This window comes from Pinus tabuliformis, chromosome 8, assembly GCF_031772625.1.
Source record: "Pinus tabuliformis cultivar Carrire ecotype Pingquan chromosome 8, CPIR1, whole genome shotgun sequence".
Taxonomy (NCBI): domain Eukaryota; kingdom Viridiplantae; phylum Streptophyta; class Pinopsida; order Pinales; family Pinaceae; genus Pinus; species Pinus tabuliformis.
Window position 1 is genome coordinate 1,790,021,109 of NC_142294.1, and position 22,410 is coordinate 1,790,043,518.

At 37.5% G+C, this 22,410-nt stretch overlaps 1 pseudogene; it reads right to left on the reverse strand.

Annotated features, from left to right (window-relative positions):
• Nucleotides 1-998: 998 nt before the first annotated feature.
• On the reverse strand, nt 999-14,208 carry LOC149243383 (pectate lyase 1-like; annotated as a pseudogene).
• Nucleotides 14,209-22,410: the final 8,202 nt, after the last annotated feature.

Below are 22,410 nucleotides of genomic sequence, written 5' to 3' on the forward strand. Positions count from 1 at the left end.
GATCACCGCAGGTGTAGGGGCATGACAGGTATGATAGAAATGTAATAATATTATTTTAGGTTTATAATAATATTAGGTCATTTTTGTATCGGTTATAAGATTATTTATTGATTATGATAAATAATATTTTGACACAATTTATTATGTTAATATTAACATTTATATAACATTAACTAAAGTTATAGCACTAATATTAAATATTAGTCATTTCTTTATAAAACAAAATTGATAAAAGCAATATTATTGTTAATAATATTATATAGTAATTTAATATGGTTACATTAATATTTTATTACATTGATTATCGCATTAAAATATTATTAATATAACAACAATATTTTATATATGAACAATTTTTCATCATCACTAACAAAATAAACTCTTACAATTTATTAAACTTTTATATTATTATTATGCCTAATTTTCTAATATTTATTTAGATTTAGCATAAAATTAATAATTTATAAATTTAACTTTTAAAACATAAAACTATTAACGACCATCTTTTACCTATCCAATAACAACCACAATGTTACCAAGAACATATATATAACTTGGAAGAATAATGAGATATCATAACAATTTCCCATATCATAACAAAAATAAAATATACATAAAATTGTTATTTCATAAATTAGAAAATAGTAAACAAATAAAATAAAAATAAAATTGTTATTTCATAAATTAGAAAATAGTAAACAAGTAATATGTAAAATAAAGATTGGTAAACTAGCAATATGTAAAATAAAGATTGGTGAACTAACCATATATAAAATAAAATAAAGATTGGAAACAAAAATCAAGGTGTGTCCATACAATAATATTTAGTACCCTCCAACACAAGCACACAAAATTGTTAGGCCAATTATATACACCATTGTTAAACAAAAATCAAGGTGCGACCCAATAATATTTATAGCCCTCAAACACAAGGCCTGGAGGGAATACAGGCGAGAGCTCCTGCATCTCGAGTGATCTCTGGTACTAAGCTCGCACTACTAACTGTAAATCGTTGGCTTCCCGCGTACATTGGAAAAGTGTTTCCTTACCAGATCGAACAAAATATGCTCATTGACAAGCATATCGCCCACTGACTCCCACAACCATCCACCGAGACAAGAAGAAGCAGCGTTACAAGCTTCACGCCGTGTCACCTGCTTCTCCAATTGCATATATTCCCACCCTTCATAGTTGTTATGGCGACGTGCACGTATCCATATCTACACCTGCACGATTATTGACTGATATGTTAACGAGAGATTGCGTGCATTGAGTGAGCGATATCAATAACTTCTCAAAATAATGGGTTTGAAATTTTAATTGCTTATCCAAAATTGTTTTCTTGGTAAGTTTTTCGAAGACTTGAGGTTGGTTATCAAGGATTGCTTGAGTAAAGTGAGATGAGACAGTTGGCTTAAAAATGTTCTTTTAATATGTTCACTATTTAGCATTTTTACAGAGAACTTCACACCCACTACTCGGAAATTTCTGGACACTCCATGAATATTATCATAGACTTTTATGGACAAATCTAAAACAAGACTTAAGTGTTTTTTCAATAACACTTGTTTGTAATTTCGATATCATCACATTATTTGTGATTGTACTTTTCGAATAAATTAAATAGTAAACCTAAATATTCATTCTAAATAGATTTCTGATGGGTCTCCGCCAAATTTTAAACTCATCCACTAAAATATACTAAACATGTATCTGCAAAAGCGAATTTATTTTCTAATACTTCCCAGTTTTTTCCTGAGGAAAAAAAAAAATGCATGCATCTTTTAAAACATGGTGAATCTTTTAACTATTTGGACTAATCTGTTTGTTTGGATCAAATTTACATGCCATTAACTAACAGTTTGCAATAACCTACTGTTCTTTGCCCTTTGAAAACACAAATCAATCAAAACACAAAACCGTCCTAACCATTCCAACAACTAAGAAGGGGATGTTCCTCAACGCAGTCGTTGCTCTCTGGTTTTAATGTATTTTCAAGCTGGGATAGTCTTAGTGCGATTAACTTACCTTGGCATCCTCTGCATGACACCTGGTCCAAAGTGGCTGTAGGTAACGGTTACCTTCATGTTTTTATCACCTGCATAGTCATCGCTGTGGCCTAAAAGCATTACCTGCATGCGTTCATACAATGAAAGAATAATCACTATCGCTATAGATTATGTAGTATTCTAGATTTCTAGAATATAGAATTTGATGACAAATAAAAAAAATTAGTTGCTTAACTATTCCAACACAATCCCTAAATCTACAATCTGCATAAACTATTATTAAATTTTAAAATATTGCTAAAATCGGCCATCAGGCGTAAACTTGCCTTGTCATGATAAGTGAAACGGTTGTTGGAAATAGTAATAGCTGTGGAAGCAAGCGAAACGTCAATGAGACCGTCTAAGCACCTCGAGAGGGTGTTGTAATAACCCGAGATTATGTAAATATGAAATTTACTGTGGTAAAAGACATTAATACAGTTGTTGTTTATGTTTAAAAACAAAACTGTGACAAACTATTTTGATGAAAGTAATTTAAATATTTTCTTGAAATGCTGGCAGCCTCTAAGAGGTGGATTAAAAAGAAAGAGTTCAGTTTTAATAACTGATGGAAAACTACCCTCCCAGAACTGGAAAAGTCCTGGCTGTGGGGAGGAAGTTCTGTGCTGTGGGGACAGACAGAAGGAAAAACCTTTTTCCAAGAAAAGGGAAAAGAAAAACAGTGGTTAAGTCTGGTTAGGACCAGATAACCAGGCACAGGGAGTGCACAAATCTTGTTGAGGACTTGAAGTCTGCAAGATGGCTCGGGGGGAGAATTCCGTCTGAGGGATGGATCTCATGGCTAGGTGGAAGAGCAGAAACAAGCACAGGTGACTTGCTTGAAGAAACCATTCCTGATACTGGTGAACCAGGTACGGTTCTAGTTGCAGTGTCCCTGAATGAATATAGATATACAGTGAAATTTACGGTTTGTAAATAAGGACTATGTTTATTTCCTAAATACTGTTATTGTATTCAGTGATTTTACAGTAGGAAATTATTCTTCTAAACACTGTTATGTTATTAAGTAACTGCATAAGTGTAGTTGTAAACGAAAGGTCTGTTACAAACCAGAGACATAAAGCAAATTAGCCGTGTAGTAAACAAAGTTACAAACCTGATAGTAAATAGAGCTGCAGCAAATGTAGTTATACTAAAGACAGGTTAAGAATAAGAAGAGAGAAACCGGCTATTGAACAATCATTATTATGTCATAACCTCGTCGGAAAGACAGAGACACTGTACTAACATCAGAACAGTGAATAATAGAAACAACAGTGCAGTCTCATGCATGCAGGCAAGCACTATCTTTATGTGTCGATAGAATGAGCCGGAACGCTCTAAGTCTGAGTGAGAGCGCCGACAATGGTCGGATTCCAACACATCGACGGAAGGAGATAAAACTCACTGCTATCATATTAAGACTGTAATATGGAAAGAAAACAAATGAATCATCCCGACCGGGAAATTTATAAGGTGAACTGTGTAAACAGAGAGCGAAAAACTGTATATTCCTTCCAGTACATTAGTGTTACGAAGTTATAAACGTTCGTTGATACATTAGATAAGAAAACAGTGCCGCAAGGGAAAGACAAAACCCCTTTATTGAACCCTGTACACATTACGAACTTAACCCTGAATGTATATAAATATAAACCACGGCATTTCTTAAGGGAAAGAATATGTATGCACAACTATTCTTCTAATCTAAGTCATACGAGTTCATCAAGACAAATCTGTATAATAAATGACAGACAGATGAATCGAAAGAATAAACAGAACCTGGGTAGTAAATAACCTTCACACCTTGTCCTGAGGACTGTTATATATTCAAATACATTCATAATATATAAAGGTCCTGTTACCACGGAAATATAGACAATGCACAGCTCTGTTTATAAAATTACAAAAAAAATAATACCCGGTGGAGAACCGTAAGGGTAGTGTCTGTCATACATTAAACAATGGCAAACCCCAAAACAAGAACCTGGACCCGTTTGCCAAAATTGCGTGTTACAGCCAGAACCGGAGTCACAAGTCCAGGAACGGACATGGTAAACCAATTATGGAGAGTGTCATCAAGGACTGCATTCCAAAAACAAAATAAGATTCTTAAATACATATATCAAAACTCCAAAAGGTTCCGCTGTGGATAACCACTCCATAGGACGGGTCATTGACTTGACCAGAAGACAAAGAAAACCTAGATACAAACTGTGAGGGTTCTCTGAGTGGAATACCTCAGCAAACGATGCAAAGAAACCCTCGTTCGCACGGCGGTCTGCATACCCACAACCGAACAACTCAAATCGGTGGTCAATAAGCTTTTGTGAGCAGGAACAATGCAAAAATCTAACAGCATACCTGTAGTCGCCGAGAGGGCAGAAGCATCATGTATAATCGTCGTGGCACCACTAGAGAAGTTCTGATAGCCCAGCAGTGCGCCCTGTAAGCAAGTGAACACCGAGACATAAGAAATCGTTAACCATGTTAACACTGCAAGTATAAACAAGCTGTAAACCTAGGAGACGAGGACCATACCTGTGCAGGTGTAATGTCAGGCACTTTCCCGCTCTCGGAACAACTGCAGGTGAGGTATGTGGTGCTGGTGAGGTCGAACCGGAGGAGGAATGCTGAGGCGAAGTCGAAAGGGGCCGAACAAATGAATGAACCCCGAGAATGATCGAATGAATTTTGTAATGACTTAAACCCTAGTGTGCATTCCAGCCCTTGGATACGAGGGCGAGATCCTGACCATCGTTGCAAGGCGGGAGTCCCAGGCGAAAAGGCCGAGATCACTATGACCGAGAAGTCACATGGGCCAAGTAGCCAAGCTTTGCCACCTGCCTCGACAAGTACTACAGTCATTAAGGTAAGAGCGAGCTGGCACCTGCAAGAGCTGCGGTGAAACCGCCAAGGCCGAACTTCATTAAGTTTCACCGTAGAACTGGCGATCTATTAGCTGGTGCGTAGGTGAAGTCAAAGCGCACTCTAAAAGCCCGTTTGACAGAGCAATACGATAGCATTATGTGTGGCCACGTAGCTCAGTCAAACCAGGATTATAACAGTCATCAAAACATATGTTAAAGCGCTGTGAATACGTGGCATATGCATGATAAACACTAAGCCTAGGTGCATATATGTAGATTGAAAAATCATGTGCTATGTAACAAAAGCATATATAAGGTAGGCAATTAAATTATTTTTTTTGTGTATGTAACGTGAGTGTGACAAATTGGTATCAGAGCCCAGTTTCAACACTGTGGCCTCAAGCAAACAAGTTTCACTATGCAGAAGCCTACACCATGCATAAGTAAGTGAGTTAATTATTTAACTAACTGTTGTTCTGTCTATTTAGGGGTAAAACATAGGATTACAACAGTTAACAGTTAAATCAGAAAGGAGACAAAATGCAAGGGACCGACAGTAACCCTCAGGAGAACCCAGAGCTGTGGGTACAGTTGGGTGAGGCAACACGAAGTACCAATCTGGCAATACTGGAAACTGTCCAAGAATTGAAAAATGAGATGGCACGTTTGCGAGAAGACAACGCGCGTTTAACAGTTGAACAAGAAAGGATTCTGAAGAGTTTGTCGGACAGGCAAAATCCACCTCCATCTAACCCTAGCGCGGAACAGCAGAGGACGACAGAAGAACAGAACTATCAGAGTGAACCTGAAATTTCAGCAGGCAAAGAGGATCATTCCGACAATGTACCAGAGCAGCAAACTTCAAAACGACAGAAAATGGAGCTGCAGGGAGAATTTCGAAAAATTAAACCCCCACATTTTGATGGCGAACAGGAGGAAGCAGCTGAAGCTTGGTTAATAAATATGAATAAGTATTTTCAGTTGTACGAGTATGATCATAATTTGAAGGCAAGATTAGCTATCTTCCAGTTACAAGGTAAGGCAACCTTGTGGTGGGAGGAAATCAAGATTGTCAAGGGGGTAAGCGAACGGACCATTACATGGGAGAAATTTCAGAAATACTTCAAAGAAAGGTACCTAACTGAGCGCTTCTACGATGAAAAAGCGAGAGAGTTCCATGATTTAAGATTGGGACAGCAGACAATGGACGAGTTCATTAATCGCTTTACCTCTCTGCTACGTTATGTACCTTATATCAAAGAGGAGAAAGCCAAAGTCCAAAGGTTTGTGAGTAGCTTACCTTCATATATAAGAGAGAGGATTGAGTTTGACAATCCTAGGACCATGGATGAGGCTATCCGTAAAGCAAGGATCTGCTACCAGCAGAATAAACAGAAGGGAGATACTTCGAATAAAAAATGGAATGAAAAAAGGAGCAGTCGGGTGGTTGGAAGCAGCAAGGGAGGTCGCAGCAATGGAAGTAAGGGAGCTGGTAAAGGATTGAACAGTAGATCTGGATCAAGAAGCGCACCCCGAGCTAGGGAAGTAAGTGAAAACAGAGTAAGTGAGCAGCCTGTTAGGCCAGAAGGTGAAGGGATGACCAGACCTCCAGTTCAATGCTGGGGCTGTGGAGGACCTCACTATGTTAAAAACTGCCCATAGCGAAAGGGGACAGACCAGATATCCCAAATCCATGAAGCATCGACCGTTGGGGACGTGGCACGTAGTGTTCCCAGAATAATCGCAGCTTTGGAGGACCGGCAAGCGGAGTACCAGCCATCTATGGTTGAATTTGAAGGTAAAATTTCAAACCTTTCCATAGCTGTTCTTATTGATCCAGGAGCTACTTTAAGTTATGTTAGCCCAAAGATAGTAGAACAGTGTAAATTACAATCTGAAAAGTTCAGAAATCCATGGTTGGTACAGTTAGCTACAGGAGCCAAGAGACGGGTCTTGGCCAAAATAAATAACTGCTCTCTGACCATAGCAGGGCAGCCAATAGTGGCAGATTTAAACGTACTACCGTTGGGTTCATACGACATCCTGATCGGGATGGATTGGCTGGAGAAACACTGGTCCTTAGTGAATTGCAAGACAAAAACCATTTACTATAAGGATGACCGTGGAGATCAGCAGGAATTACAAGGGATTAAGCATCCTGTGCAGATTCGACCCATTACAGCATCCCAGTTGGCTAAATGCATCAGAAAGAAATGTCAAATTTACGCTATTCAGGTGGGATACGCAAATCAGAAAGAAAAGACTGCTACGCTGGGTAACATTCCGGTGGTACAAGATTTTGCAGATGTTTTTCCTGAGGAAGTACCAGGATTGCCACCTAAAAGAGATGTGGACTTCACTATTGAATTGATTCCAGGGGCAGCACCCGTGTCACGGGCACCGTACCGAATGAGTGTACCAGAACTAACAGAATTAAAAATGCAACTGCAGGAGCTGCTAGATAAGAACTACATCCGCCCCAGTGTATCACCCTGGGGAGCCCCAGTGTTATTTGTCAAAAAGAAAGATGGCACTTTTCGGATGTGCATTGATTATCGTCAGCTGAATAAGCTTACGATTAAAAACAAATATCCTTTGCCTCGGATCGACGAACTTTTTGATCAAGTAAAGGGAGCGACGGTATTCTCTAAAATCGATCTGCGATCTGGTTATCATCAGATCAGAATTAAAGAGGAGGATATCGCTAAGACAGCTTTCAGAACACAGTATGGGCATTATGAATTCGTGGTGCTACCTTTTGGTCTGACCAATGCACCTGCTACTTTCATGTGTTTGATGAACAGTGTGTTTCACAAATTCTTAGACAAATTTGTGTTGATATTCATAGATGACATTCTGATTTACTCCCGATCAAGAAAGGAGCATGAGGAACACCTTAGTTTGGTGTTGCAAACTTTGCGAGAGCATCAATTATATGCAAAGTTTAGTAAGTGTGATTTCTTCAAGGAGGAGATACAATACTTAGGCCATGTAATCAAAAAGGAAGGAATTGCAGTAGACCCTGAGAAAATCAGAACTATAATGGAGTGGCCCATACCAAAGGACGTGGCAGATATTAGGTCCTTTATGGGGCTAGCGGGTTATTACAGAAGATTTGTGGAAGGCTTTTCAAGGGTAGCATACCCTATCACCTCCTTACAAAAGAAGGGAAAAGTATTTAAGTGGACATCAGAATGTCAGAAGAGCTTTGAACAGCTCAAGCATTTACTCACTACCGCGCCTATATTGAGTATAGCTGATCCTAACAAGGATTACGTGGTCTGCACGGACGCAAGTAAAGAAGGCGTGGGAGGAGTGCTAATGCAAGAAGGAAGAGTCATTGCTTATGAATCAAGGAAATTGAAGGAACATGAGCAGAAATACTCTGCTTACGACTTGGAGCTGGCAGCTGTTATTCATGCACTGAAAATGTGGCGGCACTACCTTTTGGGAAGAAAATTTTTGCTGCTAACAGACCACCACAGTTTAACAAACTATTTCAGCCAACCCACTTTGAATGCGAGACAAGCTCGTTGGGCTGACTTTTTAAGTGGGTTTGATTTTGAAATTAAACATTTAAAGGGAAAGGAGAACCGAGTGGCTGATGCCTTGAGTCGAAAGGTACAATGCGTGTGCAAGATTTCGGTCAGTAAGTGGTAGAGTACTCTACTTGAAAGGATAAAAACAGCAGCTGATCAAGATGCTGTTTACCAGCAAATTAAACAGCAAGTACAGCAACTTTATGGTAAGGAAATACAACAGGGGTATGAGCTAGATGATGCTGGTATGCTGTGTTTTAATAAAAAACTGTATGTACCCAATGAAGACAGTCTTAGAAGACTGATTCTGAACGAATTTCATTCCAGCCATTACACCGGGCATCCAGGGTATCAGAAAATGATTACCGCTCTTCGGAAGGAATATTACTGGCCAAAAATGAAGAAGGAGGTAGCCGAGTATCTAGCGCGATGTCTAGAATGTCAGCAGATTAAAGCGGAGCATTTGCATCCAGCAGGGCTGTTACAACCCTTACGCATTCCGGAATGGAAATGGGAGATCATTTCAATGGACTTTATAACCGGATTGCCTCGAACAAAGAAAAATAATGATTCCATTATGGTGGTAGTGGATAAGTTAAGTAAGGCAGCACACTTCATACCTGTACAATCAACGTATAAGGCGGTGCAAATTGCTCATATTTTCATGCAAAATGTGTTCAAATTGCATGGACTTCCGAAGGTGATTATCTCTGATCGTGATGTTAAGTTCACATCAACCTTTTGGAGAACATTGTTTGCTGAACTGGGAACACAGCTGAACTTTAGTACAGCTTATCATCCCCAGACAGATGGACAAACGGAACGAGTAAATCAGGTAGTGGAGGACATGCTGAGAGCATGTGTTATGATGAAACCAACTCAATGGGAGGAATACCTCCACCTGGTCGAGTTTGCATATAACAATGGGTATCACTCCTCAACGCAGCTGAGTCCTTTTGAGGTGATGTATGGGCGGAAGTGTCGCACACCCTCAAGTTGGAGTGGACCTGAGGACAGGTTACGAATTGGTCCGGAAATGCTCAAAGAAATGGAAAACATGGTAAAGAAAGTGCGCACTAACTTAAAAGCTGCTCAGGACAGACAGAAAAGTTTTGCTGACCGAAAGAGGAGGTTCAAAGAATTCCAAGTTGGGGATCATGTGTTTGTTAGAATCCAACCCAGAAGAAGTACCTTGCAGTGGAGCGGGTGTGCCAAACTTGCACCTCGCTATTTTGGACCTTTTCAAATCTTGGCAAGAGTGGGGCCAGTAGCTTATCAACTCGCTCTACCAGGCCATATTAGGATCCATAATGTTTTTCATGTTTCCGTATTGAAACAATATGTCTACGATCCTAAACATGTGATTCAATGGCAGAATGTTCGGGTCGAGCCAGAAGGTGAGGTTCTGGTCAAACCACTGACCATTCTCGACCGGAGAGAAGTGCAGCTGTGGAAACGGGTTATTTTCCAAGCTAAGGTGCAGTGGCAACATTATGGGCCTGAAGAGGCCACTTGGGAGGATGAGGAACTCCTCAGAAAAGCTTACTCGAATTTGTTTAAGGACAACGGACATCGGGACGATGTCCAATCACAGGAGGGGGAGATGTAATAACCCCAGATTATGTAAATATGAAATTTACTGTGGTAAAAGACATTAATACAGTTGTTGTTTATGTTTAAAAACAAAACTGTGACAAACTATTTTGATGAAAGTAATTTAAATATTTTCTTGAAATGCTGGCAGCCTCTAAGAGGTGGATTTAAAAGAAAGAGTTCAGTTATAATAACTGATGGAAAACTACCCTCCCAGAACAGGAAAAGTCCTGGCTGTGGGGAGGAAGTTCTGTGCTGTGGGGACAGACAGAAGGAAAAACCTTTTTCCAAGAAAAGGAAAAAGAAAAACAGTGGTTAAGTCTGGTTAGGACCAGATAACCAGGCACAGAGAGTGCACAAATCTTGTTGAGGACTTGAGGTCTGCAAGATGGCTCGGGGGGAGAATTCCGTCTGAGGGATGGATCTCATGGCTGGGTGGAAGAGCAGAAACAAGCACAGGTGACTTGCTTGAGAAACCATTCCTGATACTGGTGAACCAGGTACGGCTTCTAGATGCAGAGTCCCTGAATGATTATAGATATACAGTGAAATTTACAGTTTGTAAATAAGGATTATGTTTATTTTCCTAAATACTGTTGTTGTATACAGTGATTCTACAGTAGGGATTTATTCTCCTAAACACTGTTATGTTGTTAAGTAACTGCATAAGTGTAGTTGTAAATGAAAGGTCAGTTACAAATCAAGAGACATAAACCAAACTAGCCGTGTAGTAAACAAAGTTACAACCCTTGTGGTAAATAAAGCTGCAACAGATGTAGTTAAACTAAAGACTGGTTATAGAATAAGAAGGGAGAAACCGGCTATTGAACAATCTTTATTATGCTATTGAACAATCTTTATTATGTCATAACCTTGTCGGAAAGACAGAGACACTGTATTAATACCAGAACAGTGAATAATAGAAACAACAGTGCAGTCTCATGCATGCAGACAAGCACTATCTTTATGTGTCGATAGAATGAGCCGGAACGCTCTAAGTTTGAGTGCGAGCGCCGACAATGGTCGGATTCCAACACAACGACGAAAGGAGATAAGACTCACTGCTATTATATTAAGACTGTAATATGGAAAGAAAACAAATGAATCATCCCAACCGGGAACATTATAAGGTGAACTGTATAATACCGAGAACGAAGAAAACTATATCTTCTTTCCAGCACATTAGTGTTACGAAGTTATAAACGTTCGTGATACATTAGATAAGAAAACAGTGCCGCAAGGGGGAGACAAAACCCCTTTACTAAACCCTGTACACATTACGAACTTAACCCTGAATGTATATAAATATAAACCACGGCATTTCTTAAGGGAAAGAATATGTATGCACAGCTATTCTTCTAATCTAAGTCATACGAGTTCATCAAGACAAATCTGTATAATAAATGACAGACAGATGAATCGGAAGAATAAACAGAACCTGGGTAGTAAATAACCTTCACACCTTGTCCTGAGGACTGTTATATATTCAAATACATTCATAGTATATAAAGGTCCTGTTACCACGGAAATATAGACAGTGCACAGTTCTGTTTATAAAATTACAAAAAAAATAATACCCGGTGGAGAACCGTAAGGGTAGTGTCTGTCATACATTAAACAATGGCAAACCCCAAAACAAGAACCTGGACCCGTTTGTCAAATTTGCGTGTTACAGCCAGAACCGAAGTCACATGTCCAGGAACGGACATGGTAAACCAATTATTGAGTGTGCCGTCAAGGACTGCATTCCAAAAACAAAATAAGATTCTTAAATACATATATCAAAACTCCGAAAGGTTCCGCTGTGGATAACCACGCTATAGGACGGGTCATTGACTTGACCAAAAAACAGAGAAAACCTAGATACAAACTGTGAGGGTTCTCTGAGTGGAATACCTCAGCAAACGATGCCAAGAAACCCTCGTTCTCACGGCGGACTGCATACCCACAACCGAACAACTCAAATCGGTGGTCCATAAGCTTTTGTGAGCAGGAACAATGCAAAAATCTAACAGCATACCTGTAGTCGCCGAGAGGGCGGAAGCATCATGTATAATCATCGTGGCACCACCAGAGAAGTTCTGATAGCCCAGCAGTGCGCCCTGTAAGCAAGTGAACACCGAGACATAAGAAATCGTTAACCATGTTTAACACCGCAAGTATAAACAAGCTGTAAACCTAGGAGACGAGGACCATACCTGTGCAGGTGTAATGTCAGGCACTTTCCCGCTCTCGGAACAACTGCAGGTGAGGTATGTGGTGCTGGTGAGGTCGAACCGGAGGAGGAATGCTGAGGCGAAGTCGAAAGGGGCCGAACAAATGAATGAACCCCGAGAATGATCGAATGAATTTTGTAATGACTTAAACCCTAGTGTGCATTCCAGCCCTTGGATACAAGGGCGAGATCCTGACCGTCGATGCAAGGCGGGAGTACCAGGCGAAAAGGCCGAGATAACTGTGACCGAGAAGTCACATGGGCCAAGTAGCCAAGCTTTGCCACCTGCCTCGACAAGTACTGTAGTCATTAAGGTAAGAGCGAGCTGGCACCTGCAAGAGCTGCGGTGAAACCGCCAAGGCCGATCTTCATTAAGTTTCACCGTAGAACTGGCGATCTATTAGCTGGTGCGTAGGTGAAGTCAAAGCGCACTCTAAAAGCCCGTTTGACAGAGTAATACGATAGCATTATGTGTGGCCACGTATCTCAGTCAAACCAAGATTATAACAGTCATCAAACATATGTTAAAGCGCTGTGATTACGTGGCATATGCATGATCAACACTAAGCCTAGGTGCATATATGTAGATTGAAAAATAATGCGCTATGTAACAAAAGCATATATAAGGTATGCAAATAATTTTATTTTTTTTGTGTATGTAACGTGAGTGTGACAGGTGTTGTGATCGATCCATATATCTTTAGAACCAGTGATAGATATAGCATCTGGATCCTGTTTTGTCAACCAGGTGACGGACTCCGTCACCTCAACGTTACCCGCGACGCTGGGTTTACAGTCATGGATGTTCAACCCATGAATAATAACGTTGTTCACGTTGTCAAGGTGGATGCAAGGCCCATTACTGATCTCAACATTGGCCCCTCTTCCATCAATAGTCTTGTGGCTTGCAACAGAGAGGGGCATCTGAAGCTTTATGTTCATATCTTTAGCAAAAACAATCCACAGTGGATTCTTGCGGGTCACTTCGTATCTCAAACTTCCGGGCAGCGGATTTGTGGGATTGTCATCAGGGGTGGTGACGGTGTAGATCTGCCCTCCTTTTCCTCCATTGGCGGCGCTTCCGAAGCCCACAGCACAATCTGCCAACTTCATTCGATTCTGCGCCCAATTTGCATCTCTTCTCCAGCAGTTGTCAATGGCGTTGGACCTGCTGCTTGCTGAAAAAGAGGGAGGCTTGCAACAACACCGAAATCAGACCTAATAACATCCATGGTGCTCCAGCTATGGCCATATCATGAGTTAAATTCCTAGGATGCATGGATGTGCCTAGTATTGGCAATACGGCGAAATATTTGATGATAGATGGAACTTTATGCAATCAGATTGCATGTGAGTTTATGCAAAACTTGCTTTGCTTTCCATTGTATCTGAAACTTAACTTATATAGTTGCCATCCCATGTCATAACATGGCCACCCGATCTCAGTATCTGTTATTCGTCTCGTCGTGGTATTTAATGCCTTAACTAAATGTTAATTATTTTACATTTTATGCTACAACTTTTACCTCCTATAGTGACTATCTCGTGAGAGTAATTAATGCCCTAACCAAATGTTAATCATTTTACACTTTATATGACAATTTCTATTTCTTATACCTCGTCATGGTAATTAATGCACTCACTAAATGTTAATCATTTTACACTTCATAGGACATTTTTTACTTTTTATATCTCGTCATGGTAATTAATGCCCTAAGTAAATGTTAATCATTTTACACTTCATATGACAACTTTTACCTCCTATAGTGGCCATCTCGTAGTGGTAATTAATTCCCCGACTAAATGTTAATCATTTTACACTTCATATGATAACTTTCACCTCCCAATTCTTTCTATATCTTGTCATGGTAATTAATGCACCAACTATAAATGTTAATCATTTTACACTTCATATGACAACTTTTACCTCCTACAGTGGCCATCTCGTAGTGGTAATTAATTCCCTAACTAAATGTTAATCATTTTACACTTCATATGATAACTTTTACCTCCCATAGTGGTCATCTCGTGTCCTAACATGGTCCATCATCTTAGTATTTTATATATGGTAGTCATGGTAATTAATGCTCTAAATAAATGTTAATTGTTTTTCGTTTCACATAATAATTTTTTAAAGTGCCACTTTTTGGAGTAACTCCCAGATTTCTAGCTAGGATTCTGTGAAATATTTTGTGGTGAAATCTTGATTTGTGTTGTTTAAACTTGTTTTTTTACTACATGTATAGATCCAACAATTTAAAAAATATTTGAGGCACTTTGATTTTACAGAGTTCACTAGTCAAACTTTTACTTTCAATGAATCTCTCTTAGATTAAAATAAACTAGAAAATTGTTCAAAAAATGGCACAATAAAACAACTCAAAGAAGTAAATACTCCTCGTAATTAAATATTAATTATTTTGTGTTAGCATGTAGTTAAGGGTTGTTCAATTAGCATATGAACATTAATCTTTTTCCACTTCATATCACAATTTTTTTTGGGTTTTAGTAATTAAATATTAAGCATTTTTTATTAGTATGTGTAAGTATAAGGGTTGTTTAGTTATAATATGAATATTAATCCATGGGATAGGCTGCAACAATGCAATTTTTTTAATATTAATCATTTTCCACTTCATATGAACAATATGTTTTTGGGGAACTCCTAGTAATTAAATATTAGTCATGTTTGGTTATTGCTCCTTATTAAATATTCCTATTTGTTTGTTATTGTGCTGAGATTTAATCGTGGTTTAGTTAGGATTTGAATATTAATCAACGAGATGATGTTGGGATAATGTACGTTTTTTTTAATAATTGGTCTTCCACTTCTAATTTATAAGATTTATTTTATATAGGTGTAGTTTAACTTATAAAAAAAAAGCCATTTTTCATGACAATTTTTCTAATTAATTGTAACCAAAATTTGTGAGAGGTTTATCAGAGGTTTTTAAAAACTCTAATTTAAGTAATTTAATCTATAGTTTTTGAGTTCCACCCACGGGTTTTAATCACATTATTAAGATTGACTTTCATTTTAATCACATTAAGATTTGGCCATACTAGATAGTTCTGAATGTTGACCAAATCTTCATAATGTGATTAATGCTAAAGACAATCTCATTAAAATATAATGTTTAATAATGGTGTATTCTAACTTATAGAAAATTTCATTAACATATAATATTTAATAATCGTGTAGTCCAGCTTATAGAAAATATCATTAACATATAATATTTAGTGATGGTGTAGTTTAACTTATAGACGAAACAACCCTTTTCACAAAATTCACCAAAATTTAGCAATACAATTTTAAGATATTTCTTTTCAATTTAAAATACATTTTTGAATGTGTAAATGAATTCAACATTGTGAAAATTCCTCGGCACTAGAATTATGGAGAATAAAAAATTTATGTTCAAGCTTTTTAAAATCCCTATAGATTTTGATTAAACAATTTAAACTCAAGTTTTTAAAAATCTCTGTAAGAGTTTTAAAAGTATTAACAAAATCTCTGTGAGATTTTGATTAAACAACTTAAACTCAAGTTTTTAAAAACCTTTGTAAGATTTTCATCAAAATTAACAAGAAAAGATATCATGAAACAACACATTTCGTCTATAAGTTAGAATATGCCCTTCACAATTACATTACTTTTTAATAATAATTGATCAATTATATTAAACGGGGGTAACCTAACATATAGACAATACAATTTGAAGCAATAATGTGATTTTTTGTTGTTTAAAATATATTTTTGGATACATAAATGGAATCGACACCAAGAAAAACCCATGAAGTACTCAAATTATCAAACAATAATTAATATTTAATTACTAGGAGTTTCCCCCACCCAAAAAAAAGGAGTTGCTTCATACTGGTGGCTAGAATGTTTCCCACAAGATTTCACATAGTGACTTCTTGTGTTTATTTACATATTATTCCACCTTCAATCAAGTATTTTCGTAAATTTGAGAACAAAGTTATTAATAATAAATCCCAAAGGGTTTTGACAAAGGAAATAACCCTTAAGTGAGTAAAAACTAGTAGAATCCTTGTGATACATCCTTGAATTATTATAATATGATTTGCTCATGACACTCATATTATGAGTCATGATGGTACATATAGTTGGCACACTAAGTGCATGCATGCTTGTATGAGACAAAAATTTCCATTATTGAATTTCATGAGAAGAAATAGCTTCTAATAATTTTGATGAATTATTGAGTAGTGGTATAGTTGGAATGAACCCTTCATCATGCAAAGAAATGTGGAAGCATTTGAGGAACAGTAATTCCTACCAATAAATTACAAGATATGGTAGGATTCATTTCTTCTTCCTCGGGGGTTGGTTCGTCATGTATAGCATCTTGTTTTTACGTTTCTTGATCCTTTTCTTCCTCCTCCTCACAATCAATGTAAAATAATTTCTTCTGAGCACACTTATGACCTTTAGTGTATTTGCTATCACAACTGTAACAAAGCTCACTTTCTCCTTTTTCTTCCAAATTTTTTTGTGGAGCAACAACAATTCCATCTTTATAATTGTGAGTGGTAGGATTTCTTGTTGCCATAATTTATTTTTCTTTCCAGCCTGAATGCCTTCTCCAATGAATCAAGTTCCTAAAGACGAACCTCATTTTGAATGTTATCCTTTCAATTCCCTATGAAGACATCAATCCTCTGATTCTCTGGAATATCATTTACCCTTATATTCAATTTTTGGAAGTCCACAATGTGCTCTTCCATTGAACCCTTTAGTTTGAGATTTATCAATTGGCTAAAGAAGGTGTTGCTATTTGTATCCTTATAATGTGTTATCATTTTCTCTATGAAAATTGACCAAGTGACAAGTGGTTTACGAGGAAAAAGCACTTTATACCATAAAAATTTATATTTGTTTCTCAATATAAAGATACAATATGTGCCTTTTGTAATAGTTTCACATCATTAGATCAAAATATTTCTCCATCTATAGTATCCATGTTATGGGATCCTTTCCATCAAACTTCCTCGTATTGATCTTTGGAATACGGTGGGTCTTCAATCCAATATTAGATTCTATAAGCCTTTAAGCCTTCCATGTCTTTCTTCAAATATTCCATGCATTTCTTCAAATATTCTTTCATACCATCGAAATTAGCTTCCATGGCACATATAAAACTATTATGTTAGCTTCGATCACATTCTACAAATCATCCATCCCATTTTGCTTACTTGGTGTAACACCCCTCCCTTGTGTACTAAATTCTCATGTGTACTAAATTATTGTAAACCTAAGCTAAGTTAAAGCTAGGTGTGATACCCGCCCTTGTGTGTTAAACATTTGTAAACCTACCCTGGGTTAAAGCTAGGTGTGATACCCTCGTTTGTGGGATAAACTATTATAAACCTAATCTGAGGAAAGCCAGGTGATATGTAATATTGAAAGAAAATGTGTTATTAAATAAATTAATAAAATAAATCACTTGGGGGTGGAGCACCAAGAGACAGGAGATTCTTGCCAAATACCATGAGGAATTAGATAGAGTTGAATCTTTAATGATAAAGCTTCTAGATCTGATTCTAGATAAGCTTGGATGGATTCGATATCCATCGGACTTATGGGGGGATATAAGACCTACCGACCATGAGAAAGATAAGAGATAATAAAGACCATGCGATTGTGGGAATAGATGAAACAATGTTTTTCGGGAGATAAAGCATGCTTTTATGTGGAAAAGCGTCAAAGACAAGCTTTTTCGAAAAATACCTAGGAAAATTGAAAAGTCCATAAAACTGAGACGTTGCTAATGGTAACTAAATCATGAAAGAGGGTATTAAATACCCAATGCATTGATCAATTCAAGACAGTTAATCCTTGGCAAGATCTTCGACTTGGGGGGGAATCAGAGGTGATTCATGGTTGGGTGGTGGTGTTCCACCCTCCAAGGTGATCTAGGTATGACTAATGTTTGAAATAGCCGCAAAGTTATGAGTAAATATTTGCAGATTTGCATGTGGTTTTGCTTAAGTAAAAGCGCATATACATGTTGGTTCGCCTCATCAGAGAAGCGTATACAGTATGAAGTATGATATTTGAAATCGCAGTTTGATCTAGCTATTGTTGCAAAGTTCTCTATTATGCTCTGTGTTTCATTAATAGGGTTTTAGTGATTGAGTGTTGGGTGATTCAGAGATTGATGATGTAGGTGTAGTTGATGGTTGCATTGCAGTGGTGACTGATTTTGTGCTTTAATGGTGTTGATGGGTCCAGTATGAAATTTAGATGAAACGTGGCCTTTAGATTATGGTGTTGTGCTTCAGGAGTATCCAGTATGAAAATTTATGAAACATGGTCTCTGGAGGAAGAGAGAAGGTCGTAGACTTCAGTAGGTGGGCACCTACGTACTTGTAAACATATCAGTCAATACAAGAGCCAGGGGGTTGGAGCTCCCTTCCAGTAGTAGCTGGAAAATGCCTGAAGGTTGGAGCCTTTAGTAGGTCAGTGCCTACGTATTAGTAAACATATCAGCTAGTACAAGAGCTAGGGGGTTGTAGCTCCCTTCCAGTAGTAGTTTGAGAATGAGAGAAGGTTGTAGCCTTCTACAGGATGGTGCCTGTGTACTGGTATGGGTCTGCACCAGTACAAGATTGTAAACAGGTTTCTCTTATATTAAAGGAAGATGAAAGTAGGTGGTTTCTTTCCTGCATTAGGTTTCCACCTTATATTATGTTGTTCATGTGTGTTTCTTATGTGTGATGATCTACTCTATTCTTATTGTACCTGGTTACTATTTATATGGTTAATGAAGTTCTGAAGGACTGATTAAAGATCAACATATGATGAATTAATTGAATCATAAGTTTGCTGGATATACGCTAGTTGCATTAAACATAGTTGTGTGTACACGCGGGTTCCCTTAACTGAAGTAGCATATATGAATCTGATTATGGAAATGAAATAGTTATTGATTTGCTAATACTGATTCAGCCCCCCCTCTCAGTACTATTTCCAACAATTGGTGTCAGAGCAGGTCCTTTCATAGAAGCTTGATCTCTTGAAGGAGATCCATAGAACAATGGGAAAGAAAGCGCGTCAGAAGAAGAAGACAGCTCAAAGGAAGAGTGACAGCCTGCCGTTAGGTGAAAGAAAGAATTCAAATTCTGAATCACCTAAGATTGAAGATGAACAAACAAGTGAAGCATCAGATAATATCATAGATCAACAAGATCTATTTAAAAAAAGGGAGAGTGCCCTCAAAGAAGAAGTTACCAGATTAAAATCTCAGCTAGAATGTGCCTTCATAGTACATCAAATGTTGCAGGAGCAAAGTGAAGAACAAGAAAATGAGATTCTCAAACTAAGGCAACAAGTGGAAGAAGGAAGAAAGTCTGAAGAAATCTTAAAGAAGCAATATCTGGAAAAGGAAGAAAAACATCACGTTGAGGTAAATATCTTGAAAGCTAAATTAGAAGAAAAAGATAAACTATTATGATTTCAAGACAATACTAAGATTTTGGATGATATTCTTAGTAGTCAAAGGTCGCGTGCTATCAAAACTGGTCATGGTTTTTATGAATCTGTTGAAGGTGAATCTAGCTCACAATGTGTGGCAAGGGACTCTAATGCAAAATTTGAAATTCTCACCAAGGAGATGAGAGGTGAGGCCCATCAACAACCAAAGAAAGAACGTCTTCAAAGAAAATCCCTTAATCCTAACTATGGAAGTGATAGACTATTATGTCCTCCGATGAATAATGTTGCATGTTTTATATTTCATAATTTTGGGCATGTTGCAGCAAGATGTAGAAGTAGAATGGTTCAATACCATCGCACAGAAAGAGCATCACATTCCAGGTAATTTAAGGGGTATTGTTTTGCTTGCAATATGTTTGGTCACAAAGCCATTAACTGCCATAGATGGAATATGAAATATATGAGACGTTATGCATGTAACAAGCTTGGACATATAGCAAAGGAATACAGGAGAAGATTTTGGGCACCATACGAAAAGTAGAAAACATCATCACAGTTGAAGATATGGAAGAAAAAGGAAATACAATCAGAAAGATGTGGCATAACAGAGTATAGAGACATGACAGACTCAGAGGGAGATGAAAGTGTGGAACCTTAGTGTTCTAAATCTCATACACAAGTTTAATGAAGACAAGTCGCGTGTGTACGTGAGTTCGAAGCTGCACATTCGCGTATATGTTGGTTTGAGGAAAAAAAGTGGGACAGACTCAGGAAAAAGGGTTTGATATGGTTCAGTTAATTATTTTATTTGTTTGATTATGGTTACAATCTACTAATGATGTGTGGAAATGTGTCGGTACTCATAAGATGTTGTTTAGAAGTGCTTTTCATCCTAACTTGATGACGATGATGCCTTGATACTTCTTGCTGATATATGCATGATCATATTTGACATGAATAGATGGCACAGGTTCAGGAGGAGCATATGATTCGACTAATGCAATGTTGGCATTATGGTTATAAGTCTTTGGTGATAATGCTTATGTGGCTAAATTATACATCTTGCTACTTATTGTTGGTTGGTCAAGAGAATGGTATTGCAGATTACAGGTTGCTGATGTTGATGAGAGATGCTTATGGTGCAGACCATATGGTGTATTATAGTAGCTAATGACTATCATGGTCTTGTTTAGGTATTTGGTCTTTGTTAAAAATGTCATGTATTTCTTTTGAAGACCCATGAGTCATATGATGTAATTTTTAAACCCACTTTTCATGGGAAGGATGATGTAACAATGTCTATCTTAGCCATGTATAAACATTTGGTATATACCCACTTGGTTGGGTGGATGAGTCAAAATGGTGTATCCCCACTTGGTTGCGAGATTGATGTATGTATAAGTGATTGGCGATAGGAATGTCATTCTCACTTAGTTGAGTTGTAGAGTCACATTATTCTTTTGAAAAATATCTTTGCAAACTCTGCTTGTGCTTGGGAGGAGCATGGACGGATTGGTACATCTCAGCACGTAAAAAGGAAGAGATCAATTGGAGATTTCAGCATGTACTCAGGGGGAATATGGAAAAGAGCTAGGGGGTTTTAGCTCCCTTCGAGTAGTAGCTGGAGAAAGAGAGAAGGCTATAGCCTTCTACAGGTGGCTGCCTGCATACAGGTATGAGTCTACACCAGTACAATATTGTAAACAAGTTTTTCTTATATTAATTAAGACAAAAGCAAGTGGTTTTTGTTCCGCATTGGGTTTCCACCTTATATCATGGTGCTCATGTGTGTTTCTTATGTGTGATGATTTGTTCTGCTTTTACTACACTTGGTTACTATTTATATGGTTAATGAATTTCTGATGCACTGATTAAAGATCAACATATGATGAATTAACTGAATCATAAGTTTGTTGGTATACGCTAGTTGCATTAAACACAATTATGTGTACATGCGGGCTACCTTAACTGAAGTAGCACATATGAATCTGATTACAAGGACTAAGATGGTCCAAAAGGCATATCGATCATGATCGAATTTGTGAGCTTACTTGGTTCATGAGCATTTAACTGGAATAATAAAATGACCAATGATGGATGATCATAGACATTATTAGTTCCTATTTTTCCAATTCGTCTTCCATCACGGGAAAAAATAAGTGATATATACTTACTCCAGTTATTGTTTGAGCCGGATGATAAAAATTGGCATGTCCGGTTCTTTCGGGGGATAGATCCATAAAGATCTACTTATCCCAATAAAATAGAAACCTGACCTAAATGATCATGTATTAAGGGATAAATTAGCTAAAGGTATGGGACATAATTATTATGGTTATTTAGCATGTATATTCATTTAATATGTTCAGTATTTAGCATTTATACAGAGAAGTTCACACCCACTACTAGGAAATTTCTGGACACTCCTAAATGCTAGATTCCAAGAATATTATCATAGGCTTTTTATGGACTCATTTATGAAAATAAATTAAATAATAAACCTAAATATTCATTCTAAATAGATTACTGATGCATTTCCGCCGAATTTTAAACTGATCCACTAAAATATACTAAACATGTATCTGCAGAAAGTGATTTTATTTTCTAATACTAAAATCCAATTTTTTTCCTAGAGGTAAAAAAAAATGCATGCATCTTTTAAAACATGGTGAATCTTTTAACT